Below are 16,508 nucleotides of genomic sequence, written 5' to 3' on the forward strand. Positions count from 1 at the left end.
CGAGTGGCGGCAGGCAGCGGTGGCCTCGTCTCCCTTTGTTTGTATTGTCTGAACATCGTTCGCTCGATCTGTGGCAGCTCCGCCACCTGCTGGAGGAGTTCCTTACTTCCCCTCTGGGTGGAGATGCAGCTCCACCAGCAGCTTTAATTTTCCTTTGTTCCAACAACAATAAAAACTTTGCAGTGAAGCTTCACTGCGCTTTATCTCGGCCACCATTCCAGCGGTTTAACGAACAGATACGTCTTTTTTATTTGGTCCCGTGTCCTCTGGTCTGCTGTGTTTGTGTCCTCTACAAACAAACAAAGACCTGAACCTGGACCTAGAATCATTACTCCATTCATTTATGATCAATTGAAATCACGTTTGGCTGTAATTCAATCCTAAAACAATAAGAAAAAAGATCTTTTTAACCCTTTTTTCTGGTGCAAATGATCCTGTTTCAATTCAGATTGTAAGTTTTAAAGGACCATCGTGGTGAAGACCAGCTGCAGTGTGGAGGAGGTTTCCACCTGGTGATTCCAAACCGACAGCATGTGGAAAATGAACGGCGGAGTCAGACCAGCGTCTGGTCCCACGCTCCCACCAAAGGTCCATTCAGTATCTCTGGAGCTTTCCATCACACCACGCGGTCTTCACGAGGAGCTCGTCTGTCTGTTGACTCCGAAGCTCCAGAGCGGCTCCTCAGTGGACCCTGAGCTGCTCTCACATTCCAGCCTCAGCTGCTTCCAGAGTGGAGAGCGAAGCCTGAGCCTCAGCGTTGATGAGGAGTCCTGCTGACTGCGTCTGCTGATGAAGACGACGTTACGTAACTGAAAGCTGCCAAATCAACCTTGTGGTGACATTGTTTTCTCAGCTGCCGTCTCTTAAGAATAAACTCTGAGTCTGAGTCTTTCTAAAGTTTCCGTGTTCAGCAGCCTGCAGCTTCCTCTCCTGCTCCACGCCGCAGACGCTCGGTCGAGTCAGCGTGCTGACAGCGTTTCCACTCGTTTGGAGAAAATACGTCTTTTAGGATCAGTTATAAACAACAAACTGGACTCTTCTTTGCAGGTTTATTTTTCATTGATTAGTTTGACTTCTGTTTGTGGAATTGAATGTTTTAACTCGGGACGACATGCAGTTAGTATTGTTTATGCAGTCCAGTCAAAAAATATAATATTAACATAAAGAAGAACAATTATCAGGTAATAAAGGACATTTGTACAGTGTGAGTTCTGTTTAGCTAACAGACTTAAAAAAATGTATGTATGTTGTACTAAGAAAAGCTTAATCAGTGAAGTACATTTACACTTGAGTTTAAGTAAAAAACTGTCTGGAGGTCCATCAAGTATTAAATACATGAAAGTATATGAAGCAGAAAAGTTTCAGCCAGTGAAAACTTGAAGCTTTTTGTCTTTTTGAAAGTTTCTATGTCTGAATATTTGTCTCTCTCTGACTGTGTGTGTGTGTGTGTGTGTGTGTGTGTGTGTGTGTGTGTGTTATGACTGTGGCTGCTTCATCCGTCACAGTTACTCCAGCTGGACACTTCACATTTGGAGGTCAGTGAGAGGTAAAGGCTTCACCCTCTGGTTGATTCCGGGTGACGCTCGGCGCCGCTCTGACAGAGGCTAAAGCAATCTGTTTCAGACACATCCTCAACCCCAGCCGCTCTTCTCACACACCGATTTACTCGTCCCCTCCAATCAGCCGTCATCGGGGAATTATTTAGGGCTGACCTGACATGCTGACCTTCCATTAGCAGATATTACTGAGATGTTTTGCTTTTTTTGGACAGGTTACAGCCCGACAGATCCAATGATAGCATTTAGCAGCGCGACCCGTCAGACTTAACGACCCCTCAACCCGTTATTAAGCTTCTCTGTTTGCACCTCTGCTGAAATCTTAGATTTTTATGTGGTTTTCTTGCCTCCGAGAAATGGGTTCAGCTTTAGTCAAGCCTCACTTGCACACCATATCAACATCATTTGTCATTTCTCTTTTTTTAATAACTCGCTCAATATTAGCAAATTAAATGAGCTTTTTTTCTCTGCCTTTTCCTCTCAAAGTTTTGTGAGAAATTATAGGTTTCTATGGTTGACAAGACAAAGCAGGACAAATAAATCAATACAAAGCAAATGAAAGCAAATTGAATCTATTAAAGCAAAATTACTGGGAGAAAAAAAAAATCAGCCAAACGCGACGTAACCCACAGAGTCACGGCCGCAGACAATTAATGACAGAGGGAGCAAAAAGGTGCTGGCTCATTAAGCCTGGCCGGGCCTGTGCATGCAGACAAGGCCACCGGCCAGACCGAAGCAGACCAGCGCAAACCAGTCTGCTCGGCTCCGGCGGCGCCGCGGCCCCGCAGCCCCGCAGGGACGCAGCCTCCACCTGCAGCCACCAGAGGCTAAACACCGGGGACGGGTTTGATTTAGCAGGAATGTTGCCCCCCAAAAAAGGTAAATTAGAAAAGATGAGCCTCCCTGTAGCCTCCTCCATCCCCTCAGCACCTCCCACGTCCCTGCGCCTCCTCCCGTACCTGAGGAATGCCAAGCAGCAGGATGCCACAGAGGACCTTCAGATCAGTGTGAGCCAGCGAGGGGGGCTCTCCCGGGCAGCAATGAGTAATTAGCACTAATTAGTGGCAGTGATTAACCGCACTGGGGAACGTGGGGGCCGGAAGGGAGCAGATTGATAGAGCTGGCCCTCCTAACCCATAGAGGCTCCACTGCATCTTAAGCAGGGGGGGGGTGGCCGACTATGGCTGCCAGCCAGATGCTACCACGGCCATAAATAAAGGCAGAACATGCATCGAGCATCCGTAAAGCTTTTTCAACCACAGGGAGGTGAGAGCTGATGTGCAGCCGCTGAAGCAAAAGCCTCAAATCAAAGGTTGTCAATTTATCATATCCTCAGGCAGGGTTATTCAAACGGTGGTCCCTGGGTCGAATAGAGCCCTTGAGTCATCTCAGAAAGGTCCGCTGAGTGATTCGGCTAATTGAAAACAGCATCGACTCATCTATCCGATAAAATGTGTCCGTCGTGTGTGAATTTCCACCAATAACAGAATAAATTATTGGCTTTCAGTTATCAGGCCTGTGCTGACGGCCAGCTGAAGTCAGAACGACGGACGCATCACACAAGAAGCCAAGTAAGAGGGTAAATGTTCACCTGCGGCAGGTCTGGAATCAGAAGTATCTCAGCCGTATGTTGGAAGGATGCTCGAGTCAGGACAGGCCCGACAGCGAGAGCGCGCTCTGCTACAGGATGAATGCGTCTGAATTTAACTCTTCTGCTGTGGAAAATCGACTCATTTAGACTTAAAGGAGCCTCTTCTTGTCACTTTCAGCCGAAGCCAGACTTTGAGGTGCATTGTCTGATGCAGTGAGCGTCCCTCTCATCTCACCGCTCTGTTGTCACTGCGATGTTTTCCCTGTCAGAAATCATGCAGCTACGCAGAAGCAAAAAGCAGAGAAGAAACATGACTGTGTCTTAACCCAGTTATTGAAAATGGGTTTCTCTTAACAGGACGTTTAAGAAATCAGGTTACTGCAGAGAGCCGGCGGTAAAGCGCTCACGAGGAGCTGCACCGATCGATGTTGTATATGAACGAGACGAAGACGCTGATGAAACCAGAGAGAAGCGTCACCCTGCTCTGCAGCTGCTCTCAGACCGAAGCGTTTCAGCATCTTTCAGCTCATTGTTTTGGTTCTACAGCCACGACTCTCCTGCTGGTTCAGTCTCAGCGCGCTCATCAATGCAGACGACACGTGTTTCCAGGTAAAATCAATCATCTGATGTCCAATAACACTAATTATTACCCACATCCACAACAGTATTTTCAGAAACTGTATATATTGTACATTTACATGGACTCAACGTCCTTTCTACGCACAGTATTTCTCAAGTGCAATAAAACATAGAACACTGATTCTCATAAGAATATCTGTAATAGTATTTTTATAATCTGTATATAATGTAGATATACATAGTTGACTTTCTATTCTATATCCTGTATACTTATTTTTCTTTTTGTAATACTTGCTGACTGTAGCGACTTATCTTATCTTATCTTATCTTAATAAAAACACTTGAAAATTGCTTCCTGCCCTGCAAACAGTGGACACAGAGAATTAGCATTGGAGACCAAACGGGAGCTAAAAGGAGACCAAATACAAATGTGCACCCAGCTAGCATCTGTCGCCTGAGTGGCCTCAGACAGGAAGCTCACAACAAAACAAACGTACATCTAACAGGTTTCATGGCAAACTGTCATTATTTAGCTTGAGAGCTGCAGACACGTAGGACAACAACGCTGAGAGTCAACCTGAAGGAAGTGGACTTGGTGTATCACTTAGTATTTTGAATAATAAATCCAATTTGAAATGTCAGCAGCTGAGAAGGAAGGAAGACACTTTACAAACAGTCTTTTTCTATTTGGCTCAGCTGTAATAAAAAAGATTAAAGACCGACTCGGTGAGCCATTGTGTTACACCTCGCATAAGCAAACGGACGGCCCAGCTAAAATTAAAATGTACACGTCGAGCAGAGCTCTCCCCCGTCTCGAGGTGTGTTTTGTTTTGTAATGAAGTGACGCACACACACGTCGGTTCCTCCGCTCGGCTCGAAAACAAATGACATGATAACTGCACGCCGGCGCCGGGTTGAGGAGCTATCTGAGCTTTTGTGACAAAACAAGCGGGACGTGTGGCGCCTGATTTTAAACATCAATGACTTTAATTAGTGCCATTCTACGATCACCAATAACGGCCCTGAGATGGCGCTGACAGCCGCGCAGATCTGCGGCGACGCGGGGGGCTCTTAACGAGATAAGCCCCGAAATCAGCGAGCCCGAAGGAACATTACCTGAACAAGAGGGCTGATGAAAATGACTGTAGTGTCGGCCTGCTTGGAAACAACTGAGGTGTTGTTCACACGTCTCGTGGCGAAGCGAGCCAACAACACAAGAAGCACTACACCGGATAATTCCCAGCACTTGTGGGGCTGAGAGAGAGGGATCATCCCTTTGTATGGAAATGATCTGTTTGAATCTTTGGATCTCTGCTGCAGAAGGCAGGAGATGAAAGTGTCCGCCATTTAACAAGGAGACAGATTAAACAGGTGACTCCAATCCCGCCTGAGACAAAAGATTTCTTTTTGTTTTAACCATCTCAACCAGAGCTGCTCAAACCGCTTCCTCTGGAGGGCCAGAGCTGGGAGTGAATGGGGGCCACGGCCGAAAAGCAAACGCCTGTTGGCTTCCATTGTAACGCTGTGAAATAGTTCCCTGGCTGTGCTCAGACTGTGAGAAACGATTAGAAATGATCCATTCTTTATATTTTAAACATCGTTTTTACCTCACACAAATTAAAAGAGCACAACGAGTGATTTAGATTTTCATATGCTGTAATTCTTTTTTTGGGCAGTCTGGTTATAAACAGACTAACAACCAATCACGTCGCTGTGCTCTGAGCTTTTGATCTGAGCGCATCGTTTTCATCAGCCTTGTTGTCATGGAAATACTCGTTTCTTTGCCCGTTTCTGCAGTGAAAGGACGTCTCATCAATGCCGACTCAAAAGTTGAGCTTCAAAGCACATTCCTGACCTTGCAGTTGACAAAACGGTCTGACCTCCAGGTACCTGGTGGTCACCGCTGCGGAGCGCCTGAAAGCGCTCAGAAAGGGAGGAAATTTGAACATGAACATTTCCATGACAACTGCGCAACCTGCGCCTGCTGATGAAGAACATGTGCTGACTGAAAGTCAGAGAGCAGCCACTCAATGGACCTTGAGATTAAGATTGCTCTGCTGACTCCTCTCACCCTCTGACCTCTCGTGGCCTTCAGCCCGCCGCCGAAGGCCACAGCTTCCTGTTTTTAAAGAGGCTCAGTGGACAGACGGACGCTGCAGCTGCTGACCATCGTTACTGAAACGGGAGGAAACAGACAATCTGTTGGGGACTACTTTCACAGGCGGATGAATCCACATTTGAGTGTAGTGTAGTGAGCGTTTGTGGCAGCAGGGCGGTGTGTGTGTGTGTGTGTGTGTGTGTGTGTGTGTGTGTGTGGGACTGAGTCACTATAAACCGCAGTGTGTGTTCTTGGTGATGAAGCGACGTGTCTCCAGTTCAACAGTGTGGCTAACTGATGTGTTTTAGGACAAACATGGCGGCACAGAGGAAGAGGAGGAGGCTCTGGATGAAGAGACATCACCTGTTCGTACCATGGTTTCAGTCTTTTTCGTCTTTTTATGGGACTTGCTGACAAGAAGGAAAATGCAGAGCAGCGTTAGCCTCATCTTTTAAAGAGATGCATCGATCGGCTCGGATTTAAATGCGTGGACGGCCTTGGTGGAAGCGCGCTTGTTAATGCTCCCTCTCGAGGTTGCGGGGGGGGGGGGGGGGGGCAGTGCGGATACTATATATGTGTGCATAAGGAGGCTTATGTGTGTGTCCGTGTGTTGCGCTTTGACTGCTTTTGAAAGCAGACGATAGTGTTCTCACAATGGCCGAGATATTGACTGGTTTCAATTTCCTCCGCTCTGACAGCCCATTTCATCCCCAACTTTGAATAAAGGCGGCTATTGTGCCGTAAACATCAACACATCACTTTCACATCACATTTTCCCCACAAACCCAGACCTTTAGCAAGAGGCAGCGCGGGCACAAAAGGTGGGACGATATTTCACATTATAATTAACTACAATCACGACCCGAGTGGCCGTAACGTGGTTTAAACACAGCAGAAGTAAAGTCGTGCTGCATGGTGAGAGCTCTGTTGGCAAAAGAGATGAAGAAAATGTTCAAGCACAGTGGTGACACTCATTGAATTACTTGTTGACAGCTCTGTGTTAGTGAAGAGATGAAAGCAAAATGAGATTTCCAAAAGTGAATATGGGGAATGACAGTATTGCTTTCTCCACATTGTCAAACTTGACAGTGCTATTACCATCACTATAACATCAGGTGCTGGCATATGGTGTTCAGTTAGCAGAAATCAGCTACCTCGTTTGAATATTGATTGCATTTCAGGCAAGAGGACGACTTAGTCTTATTACTTTCTTTTACACTTTTTTCTGCTAGAAATTCACAATAATATGAGGAAGGAAGGAGAAGATGAATATGAATTAAGGTTACTGAAGCAAAACCAATAATTTAATTATCAGCTGACAGGGTCCTGAGATGTGTGTTTACTTACAGGAAGATCCTTGAAGATTTAATGTGGAACCAGTGTGAAATATTTATCTTTGAGGGGGAAACAGATGCGCAGAGGACGAGAAGGGCTGTTTTTAGAATCAGCGGAGGTCTTTCCAAACGTACAAGCCTCAGAAAGAAAGGCCACCTTTACGGACATCCGCCTTTATCTTTTTCTTTTTTTAAACGCCATCAATGCAATTAATACGATTTCATCTGTGGCATTATTAGACGTGCAGAGCTCGCTGACAGTCACAAAAGAAGCGCTGCTGTCACAATGGAGGGAACAGGGTTCACGCCGGAGGATGATATTTCAGCCACAGGATATATCGTTCATCACAAAAATCCACTTTGAAGGGACGTAAAAAGATTAGGTTTCGTACAAAGCTGAAATTAAAAAGTGTAAGATGAAGAGTGGGAAGCTGAGACTCTATTATCGTGACAAAAAATCTGCTATTTGTAAACATCAAATCGAAAAAAACAAGGTCTCCATGTAGCTTAATGGCAGAATAATGATTAGAAAATATAGAGAAGACGAAAAAAAAATAGAAAAATCATCAGTTGAAAATAAATGGAAGCGAATGAGCTTAATGTGCCTTAAAATGGATTAATCTTCTAAAACTAAATGAAATCCAAGGGAAGGGTACTTCATCACCAAAGTATGCTGAGAAAAAAAAACAACAAACCTTAACTTACATTAAAAACTTCCAGAAGTAAGTGAAGAGTTTCCAAGACAAGGAAAAAAGACAAGCGGCACAGCGGAGCCGCATCCTGATGGAAGAGCTCTTCATTAAGCGTTTGTGTTGGATCTGGGCTCTAATTAGTGAGCTTACTCGTGTCTTTGCTCTGCGAGTCGCGTCACTTTCAGGTGCAGCTGTCACCGGGAAGACGCTTTAGGAGGGAATTTTTCGGTGCACTCACTTTGACACTTTTCTCTTCGGTCGCCGAAACGACCGACGCAGCGGCGGCGCCGATGTTTCGGACGCCCAAACCAGTCGCGAGCCGTAACGCCTGCCGCTCCGACAAACATCAACCCGCTCAGCCAATGAAAGTACAGCAGAACATCCGGCCTCCCCTGTCATCTGCCTGAGAAATCAGCATACTGAGCGTCTCCGGCGCTGTCTTCATCACCCCAGGAAAGAGGAAGGCAGAGAGGGACCTCAAAGACAGACACAGTGTACAATTCCACTTCATCAGCCATGCACGTCGCCTTCCTCGCACTGCTTTTAGAAGGACTTTCTCCACTCTTAAGATGAGGAAGAGGCAGCGTTTGGTCCTTTAACTCACTGTAATTTTACTTCAGTCTCTCTGTTGTTATTCCAGCTCATTAAAACCACTGTGGCTGATTCACACCTGAAGATTCCTTCAACCAGCCGGTGATTCAACTACAAGCTGAGTTTAACGGCCTGTCGTGACCACAACATGTTCTGTTTGCTAGTAGTCGCAGTGGTTGTAGTACTAGTAAGTACAAGATATGTGGACAGCAGTAACTGTAGGGACAGACTGTAGGACACATTTCTTTTCTAACCTTCACCCAGTCGGATGTCGACTGCGGGTGTAAGCCTGCCATTGGCTGCCTATTTTAGGTGGTCAACAGCAACCAACCTCCGAACTAGCACCCTGATGCTGATCTATGCAGGAAGTGGCAAGCTAGCACGGTGGCTAACAGTATGACCACGAACAAGCCAGCAGCTGTTGCCTTTTACTTTGCAGTTTAGCCATTTTAATGCAAAGGCTCGTCTGCCCGCCGGATAAAGCGAACAAAAATGTCAAAACGACATGTTTTCGCCATATATCATATTTAGGCCTTGATTCCTCTTTGAAATACTTGTCAAGAAAACCTCCTCCTCCCTGGAGGTTTCTACCGTTTTTTACTGCTGAGGTTTATGTTGAGCATCACATGACGGCAGCTCAGGCACATCATGGTGGACACGCTGATCCCACTCCTGCTTGGCACTTCAAAAAGCAGCCCGAGCTGCCAACATTTCATTCATCCCAGGTTTATTTAATATATGCAACTATTAGTGCCAACTGTGGTGGAAATCTTCCATCAGTCCACAATAATTAAACTGAGTCTCCCTGATTAAGATCTAGCACGGCTGATTGTGAGTCATCAAGTGGAACCAGTGGTCAACTGAAAGTCAAAGCAGATATTTATCTGGATGCACTTGGGGCTAAAATGTCTTATCTTGCGAGTGTTTGGTCAACATCCTTGTGAACAGCGCGGTCAGTCAGCGCTGGACTGCTAGCGAGGCGTGAGCCATCAGACTGCCTACATTAGGACAATAATATCCACAACAAATTGCTGGTGGAACAGACGGAGCCCATTATCTGATCAGATTCGACCACACGTTCTTCAGACCATCAGCTGACAAAGACAGCACAAGTGGGTAATGTGCCAGCCGGCGCTGACCTCAGAGGTTTTCAGCACTCAGCGACTCGTCTTTCCTCCCACTTTGGAGTTCTTAAATCAGGTCCACAGCGGAGACTTCATGAATGAGCCTTAATGTGACAGAGAAATTGGGGCTCACTTTCTCTGTCTGGCTCTGCCAACAGTCTGATGATATCGACGACTAGATGGCGTGAACGCGGGAGACTCCAAAGAGAGGATTAGAGAGGGGAGATAAGGCTATCCACTGTAATTAAGCCCTATCTCTGTACAGCCACTGAAGAAAATAAATCACCCTTCAGAGCCTGCCAGTGTTGAAATGCATGAACAATTATTCAATAATTAATCGTTATACATGCAGGCTCCAAACACTAATAGGACATATTTTAACTACAGCATTATAGCACTGTTAAATTAAATTAAGTCTGAATGCATTTAAGATCAATGTAATAGATCACCTATTTAACCTTTTTTAATCACTTTAATGTAATTGTATTAGCTCTGTTATCAAGCTTTTTATGATGTGCCCTGTGTTAATTTCCCATTCTAGCCATGTATAATTGAGAATGGAGATATATAGGGTGTGGCATGAGACATACTGGTGAAAAATTAAGCAGGGCCCTCGAGGAAGGTGCCAGCCCTGGTGCTGCAACAGGCCGAGATAACATGCAGACGAGGTCAAACATGACATCGCGAGGTATTAAAGTTTCTAGTTTGCCGAACGTTATCAAGGCTGCGAAGCGCTGCTGCTGCCAAACAGCTGATTCTTCTTCTCCTCGACGCCGTTCGGTCACTTCCTGGGCCGTAAAGGAAGTGATGCATCATGGTTTCATGCTGACTTTTTTGGTCTCTGAACAGACGGATAACACCTCAATAGCGAGCACATACAAATGAAGACAAAAGCATGAGGCCTCATAGATTAGCTGTCAAACTGTCAGGGGTATTATCTGGAACAGATGACTGAAGTCGTGTCAGGATGTCACCAAACGTCATGTGAGTCACTCTCAGGTTACTTTGCTGCCGGCATCATTTGACGAACCTCTTTGCCAATGAAATCCATACATCAGCCTCCTTCCTCCTGCTTTCAGTCATTTACCAGGTAAAACTCAGGTTGACTCTCATGACAGCAGACAAACTCAGAGCCGAAACGATTAGTGGAAGAAAAGTAATCAGCCAAACAAAGTGCAGACATTCACAAAGTTCCTCGCTCTCGTTCAGCTGTTGCTGCTTTGCTTTGTCTCACACGATAACAAACCAAAGTTGAGTCACCTTAGGTTTAGAAAACTGTAATCACCATTTTTCACAATTGTCTGACATTTTATAGACCATATTGTTCATCAATTAATCGTGGAAACAATTGGCAGATTAATGATAATGAAAAGAATTGTTGTAGCTGCAGATAAATTATGGTAATTAACTACACACTCTGCCCTAATTGCTTCTCGATATTTTGCTTGAGTACAGAAACTAATTAGTGTCATCAGCATTATTAAAGAAAAATATGAATGTTTAATTTTATGAGAACAGAAATTGAAATTGTTACAGTATACCATGCAGACATGTTCCTGTCTGATGCCAAATGCTCTCATTGTTCAAGGAGCCTTCGTCACATCTGTTACAGTAAGGAATCCATTCGAGGCAGCGGACAGCTCTGATCACAAAAACAGCCTAAAAAGACAGAAGCTTCTTCTGCTTCTAAATATGCGCAGATATAATCTTTTCTATTTTCTTAAAACTTCATCCTGACCACTCACCTGATCATCACTTCAAACTGCACAGCACCAATTCTGTCTCAAAGCAGGAAAAGAAGAATCTGTTTTCATTTCCTCTGTACAGAAAAGAGCAATATTCCTCCTCAGGAGTATTCAGGAATATTTCAGAATTTCACGTTTTCTGCAGCAAAACAATCGTGCCGTGCACCGTCCCTCCGACAGCAAAGCTTCTTTTGCTTTACAGCAGCCTGGTTCGAGCTATTCCAGATCCGCATTAGGCAGTCAGAAGTAAAAGGATATTAGACATGAATAAAACAGAAGTTCTCTTTGAAATGATGTGACATTTCCATATCAACTGGAATAAAAACATTGTGGTACCCTTGATCTGTTTATGTGAAACTGAGCCAAGCAGTGAGATACTGTGATGTTTGATGTTCTGCTGAGGGTTTGAGTCAGTCGGCCAGCTGGTGGTTAGACGGACAAACGTCTGAAATTCCCTTAAACACTGCGGTCAACAACATGCCGAGACATCTGAGGCAGCACACATGGGTGGATGAGATGCCAGCACAGTGAAACACAAACCAGCAGGATGTGTGTTTCACTTTTAACCATTAACGCACGGCGTCACGGTCAAATGTGAGGCCTCAGCCATGAACACACACAGATATTCATACATGACATTAACAGAAACTACTGAGGATTTTAATAAAAAATAAACCATTTTTATCTAATTAGTGAAAGGCAGAAAATAGAAAATGTGCTTAGCAATGCTGGAGTAAAGAGTGATGCCTCCTTTGTTCAAAAATACAATCTCTGAATTCAAGTTTCTGTCTTTCACTGAACCGATGAGCTTCACTTTCTGCTAACTCATCGCAAAACACGTCGAACTCGACAGAAACAAAACCAAACTCGACCACAACCATCGCGGTTAGCCTGTTACTCTGCTGCCTCTGGGTTCGCTCGAGTCCGTCGTTCTTCAGAGGCACATCATTAAATTAGAAGAATAAAATGACAAAAATCGCACACAACCCAAAAAAAACCCCATAACAAGCGTCAACAGACCAAATGTCTGATAGCCGACATGTTTGTCGGAGCCTGTAACATCCACTCATTCACCCGCTGCTGAAACCAACGATGGCGAACACAACACCACATTGTAACGTCAGAGATACGTCATTGCTAATATTAGCGAGCAAGGCTAACGGCCCTTCTTCTTCAGAGCATGACGGTTCTTCCCACGTGCTGAATGACGGCTTCAATCGCTAACAGCTGAGGCTACGGGCGCGGAAAACAAACGCTTTGGTAATGCACACCGGACGACAATCTGCAGCAACATCGGCTCTCAGCTGTCAGTCAACTGTTGCCACGGGAAACAGCCATTCAGAGGCTTGAAGCTTCCTAAAAAGGTTTCACCGCTCTTCTGAAAAATGAAGACGTATGCAAGGTAGCTGCACGAACTGTGCGGAGAATTCAAATTTCAACTTTAACAACAGATGTGTCAACTCATCTTTTATCCTCCGCCGCGACGCTTTGTCAGAAAAGGTTAAAGTCTCTCAAAGGTCACAGTATAAAGTCGCAGTGACTCATTAGAAAAAGCGGAGCTGCTTAACCATCTACTGGCCTTGATTACATTCTGTAACCATCCAAACGCTGTTCTGAAACTTTTTTTTCACCTTCTTTCCACCTTACCCCGAGGCGGTCGCTGAGTTCGGTAGAAAGAAGGACAGAGAAGCATTTTGCCAGAAGCACAGAATCACTAGATTTAAGTCAGTGGCTGCTTGACTCCTCTGGAGAATGACAAGCACAAAGAAACAAAGACGGCATGATGGTTTGACTGACAGCCTTTTATGTCTGCTCACTACAAGGTCAGATGTACCCTAAATAGAAAATAGATGTGAGTGATCCTGAATTTCTTAAAGAACGCCCTTCGTGTAGGATTCAACACTGTATGTTTTGGAAAAATGAAGATTATGATTTATGAGTGGCAGTGAAAAGGACTCCTCTAAATTGTCGACATCAAGCCAAATAGCAGCGCAGTAGAATAATCTAAATATAATTGTGTGACTGCTGGCATGTCAACTTCAACCTTGTCTCATAAATGCCATAAGGAGGAAATGTTCTCCGAGGTTAATTTCACTATATTATCAAGAGAATTAAGGCAATTACCAACAAATGACAAAAAGGGCTATTCAGAACCAATTCTGAGGATAACTGACCGTGCTATGTCCTCTCAGCAGGTGGTTATTCATAATACAGCAGGTGATTCATATGAATTATTTCCTACCTGTCATTCACTTTGCTCCGCCGCCTCAGTCTGTCCAAGTAATTGTAGTCCTGTAGATTTCACTTTGGCACCTACGGCGGGATACTTGGCTGACCTTCCTGGGCGCTTCCTTCTAGCAATTATCTGTGGACATTTTGAAGACAGGAGCAGCGTAAATATTCCAGAGGGAATCCAGAAACAGATACTGTTCAGTGCAGAAAGCAGGTAAAACCACAGGAAGCAAAATACGGTTTGGTGTCTGATCACAAATGTGAAGAAATGATCAGCTGGCACACGTGTCGTCCGAAGGGTCAGTCATATTATATCACATAAAGAATGAATCCGTTGTGTTTGGTGCTACCTTTCACGGCCTGTTTCTGAACAGTGGAGCTCCCCTTCCTTTACGCGTTGTTGTTATCCCGTAAGAAGCACACGAATACATCTGTTCTCAGTGATGTGTTACAGTACCACACTTTGGTATTTTCCACATATGCTTATTCAATATCCCGGCGATAAAACCAGCAGGACCACAATTTGCCTTCAAACATTTAATCTCCAAAAGAAAACACTTCCACACAAAGCAGCGAGAAGCTAAGTAACAGTACAGGGTCATTTGGCTCCAATGAAGTATTGGTGAAATGAGTTTCCATGGAGACTAATATGCTCGCAACTAAAGACACATAGAGTGGCATTTGGGAACGAGTGAAGCAAACTGTGGGGCACAAAGATAACAAGCTCAGACAAAGAGACGTATGTCAACACAGACTGAGCACAGAGGGCGCGACGCGAGCAGGGAGGTGGTGGACGTTTTCCACAGGTGGACGTCAAAGAGAAATTAAGTGGTCCTTTGAATCAAAAGCATTAAACTCTGACACACACGTTGAATACGGCAGCTTCAGAGGCTGGACTGCATCACGTGGTAGATCTATACGACATGTCCGTCAACAGAGCAGCTCTGAATGATGCATAAAATAAAATAACAGGACACGCATGTAAACAAGTGGTGCTGTACAAAACAGTTAAATATCAGCTTAAAGTGTTTATTAATTACGGTGTTTCCTGCCTTGTTTGCCTTGTGCACGACATAACATCATGGAATTCATCATTTCTATCAGCCTGAAGTCACACAGCCCTGATTACAGGAATATTTCTGCGTTTTCTGTTTTTGGTTAAAGGCTTTTTGTCGCTGAAAAACCATTTGAATAAAACAAGGCAGAAGCTTGAACATCTTTCAAGTGAAAAAATAAAGTTGGAAGAGTGTTCAGTATGGTCTTTGAAATATATCATGACCTCGACTTTTTCAAACACTTTTCTGAGGAGAAAGAAAGAATTGGTCTTATACTGTGTTCTGGCCAATATGGTATAATGACTTTAGGGTCAAGGTTCGAATTCAGGAGAAGGAAAAAAGATTAAAAACATTACACAGAATAGAAATCATGCTCTAAAAAAGAAAACCCATTCAGCAACACCAACATTTGGTTTGACAGTTGCTTTATTTTCAAAAGCTTCTGGCTGATATATTTCAACCAGTCCAGAGTCTTCAGGAGAACAGGATCTGCAGAACGTGTGCTCCAACCTGTGACGCATTCGACTGTTACACCGTAGGTCAGGGCTCCTTTGGTCTGACACCAACAGTCAGTGTTGGCTTGCTTCCTTAAGTTCAGACTTCATCCCACCAGTCTGACCGTCCCGCCTGGTGGTGCAGTGAATTCGTCTTCTGGGTTGGCGAATGGACGAGATCTCCCGACTTATCGGACACGAGTTTTATCTGGGTACTTTTTGCAAAAACTTAAAAACTGCATTGATTAATGACCTCAGGTACGCTGCAGCCTGGGAGCTCCCCACTGAAACAAAGTCTCCACACGAAGGTAAAGAGCGTACAAAGGTGAGTCAGACTCTGATAATGGACAGTGGTGAATCTGCACGCTTGCCTATAAAACAGATATAAAGCTATAAAGTGCTGCTCAGAGGTGACCTTTATTTTGAAGAGCTGCTGTGTGACATGCTGTGAATTAGCCAACATTAACACTCTAGAAATTTATGCCTTTGCGCAGCTTGACCTCTAAGTCAACAGTATGTCGAGAACAACTGGAGCGATTGTAAGGAAAACATGCTGCTGTGCACACACAGCAATAAATGTATGACAATGCACGCTCGCCACAAACCCTCTGATGTCTATCTGCCGGCGAGCCACTGCGGCCACTGTCATTGGTTACAAGGTGAGCCACCCTACGTGCACCCGAGAAACTTATTGATGTGATCGAGTTGGGATTTTTGCTTATCACCACAATATCAAGTCACCTTGTTCTTTTATTTTTTCTAATCAAAAGTCAACAACGGTGCTATCTAACCCTGATATGGAGCCAATTAAATCCTTGTCTCAATCTATGGCGCCGTGGAGCGCATTCTAATTCGTTGTCAGTTCAACCTTTAACTCCTCTAGGTCCTGTGTCCGGGCTCTGAGTTTGCTGAAGGGAAAGTTTGGACACTTTTGATTGAGCGATCAGAGGAATTAACTGCAGATGAAGAGCGCAGTGTTATAGGATGAAACTATAACCATACAGGCAGTTTCACAGATGCACACCGACTTTAGTACCACGAGCCTCTGTTTTATCACAAGGTTGAGGGAGAGGGGGAAGCTATTGACACACAGAGGTACGGCTAAGCCACTTCACATCCCAATCGATCACAGGTCCACTCCACTACAAGTGGCATTCCCCTTATAAAGCAAGATTTTCCTGCCCGCGCTGACTTTCAGGATCCAGACACGTGGCTGGACTTTGGTCCTGCAGTATCTTCAGTTGCAGCACTGAGCAGCACTTTTGTCCTCCTCCTTTGTTCCTCGCTCGAGACTCAGTCGGTTTGAGAATGTTTCTAGCTCAGTTTTTGGCCGCTGCAAAAGCAGGAAACAGATGGCTGGCTATATGTGGATGGTACTACAGAGTGTCCAGCTCAAATAAAGTGTTCTTTCACAGGA

The 16,508-nt window shown here is 44.7% G+C and overlaps 1 protein-coding gene across 4 annotated transcripts in view; it reads right to left on the reverse strand.

Annotated features, from left to right (window-relative positions):
- Nucleotides 1-16,508, reverse strand: part of LOC143333699 (RNA binding protein fox-1 homolog 3-like) — a 348,241-nt gene that overhangs the window by 299,502 nt on the left and 32,231 nt on the right. For all 4 annotated transcript variants that reach the window (XM_076751900.1, XM_076751907.1, XM_076751897.1 and 1 more), the window contains exon 2: nt 13,553-13,675. The gene's annotated coding sequence lies outside the window, so the exon portion shown is untranslated. The remainder of the gene's footprint in view (nt 1-13,552; nt 13,676-16,508) is intronic.

Source organism: Chaetodon auriga, chromosome 16 (genome assembly GCF_051107435.1).
Source record: "Chaetodon auriga isolate fChaAug3 chromosome 16, fChaAug3.hap1, whole genome shotgun sequence".
In the NCBI taxonomy this organism is placed as follows: Eukaryota; Metazoa; Chordata; class Actinopteri; order Chaetodontiformes; family Chaetodontidae; genus Chaetodon; species Chaetodon auriga.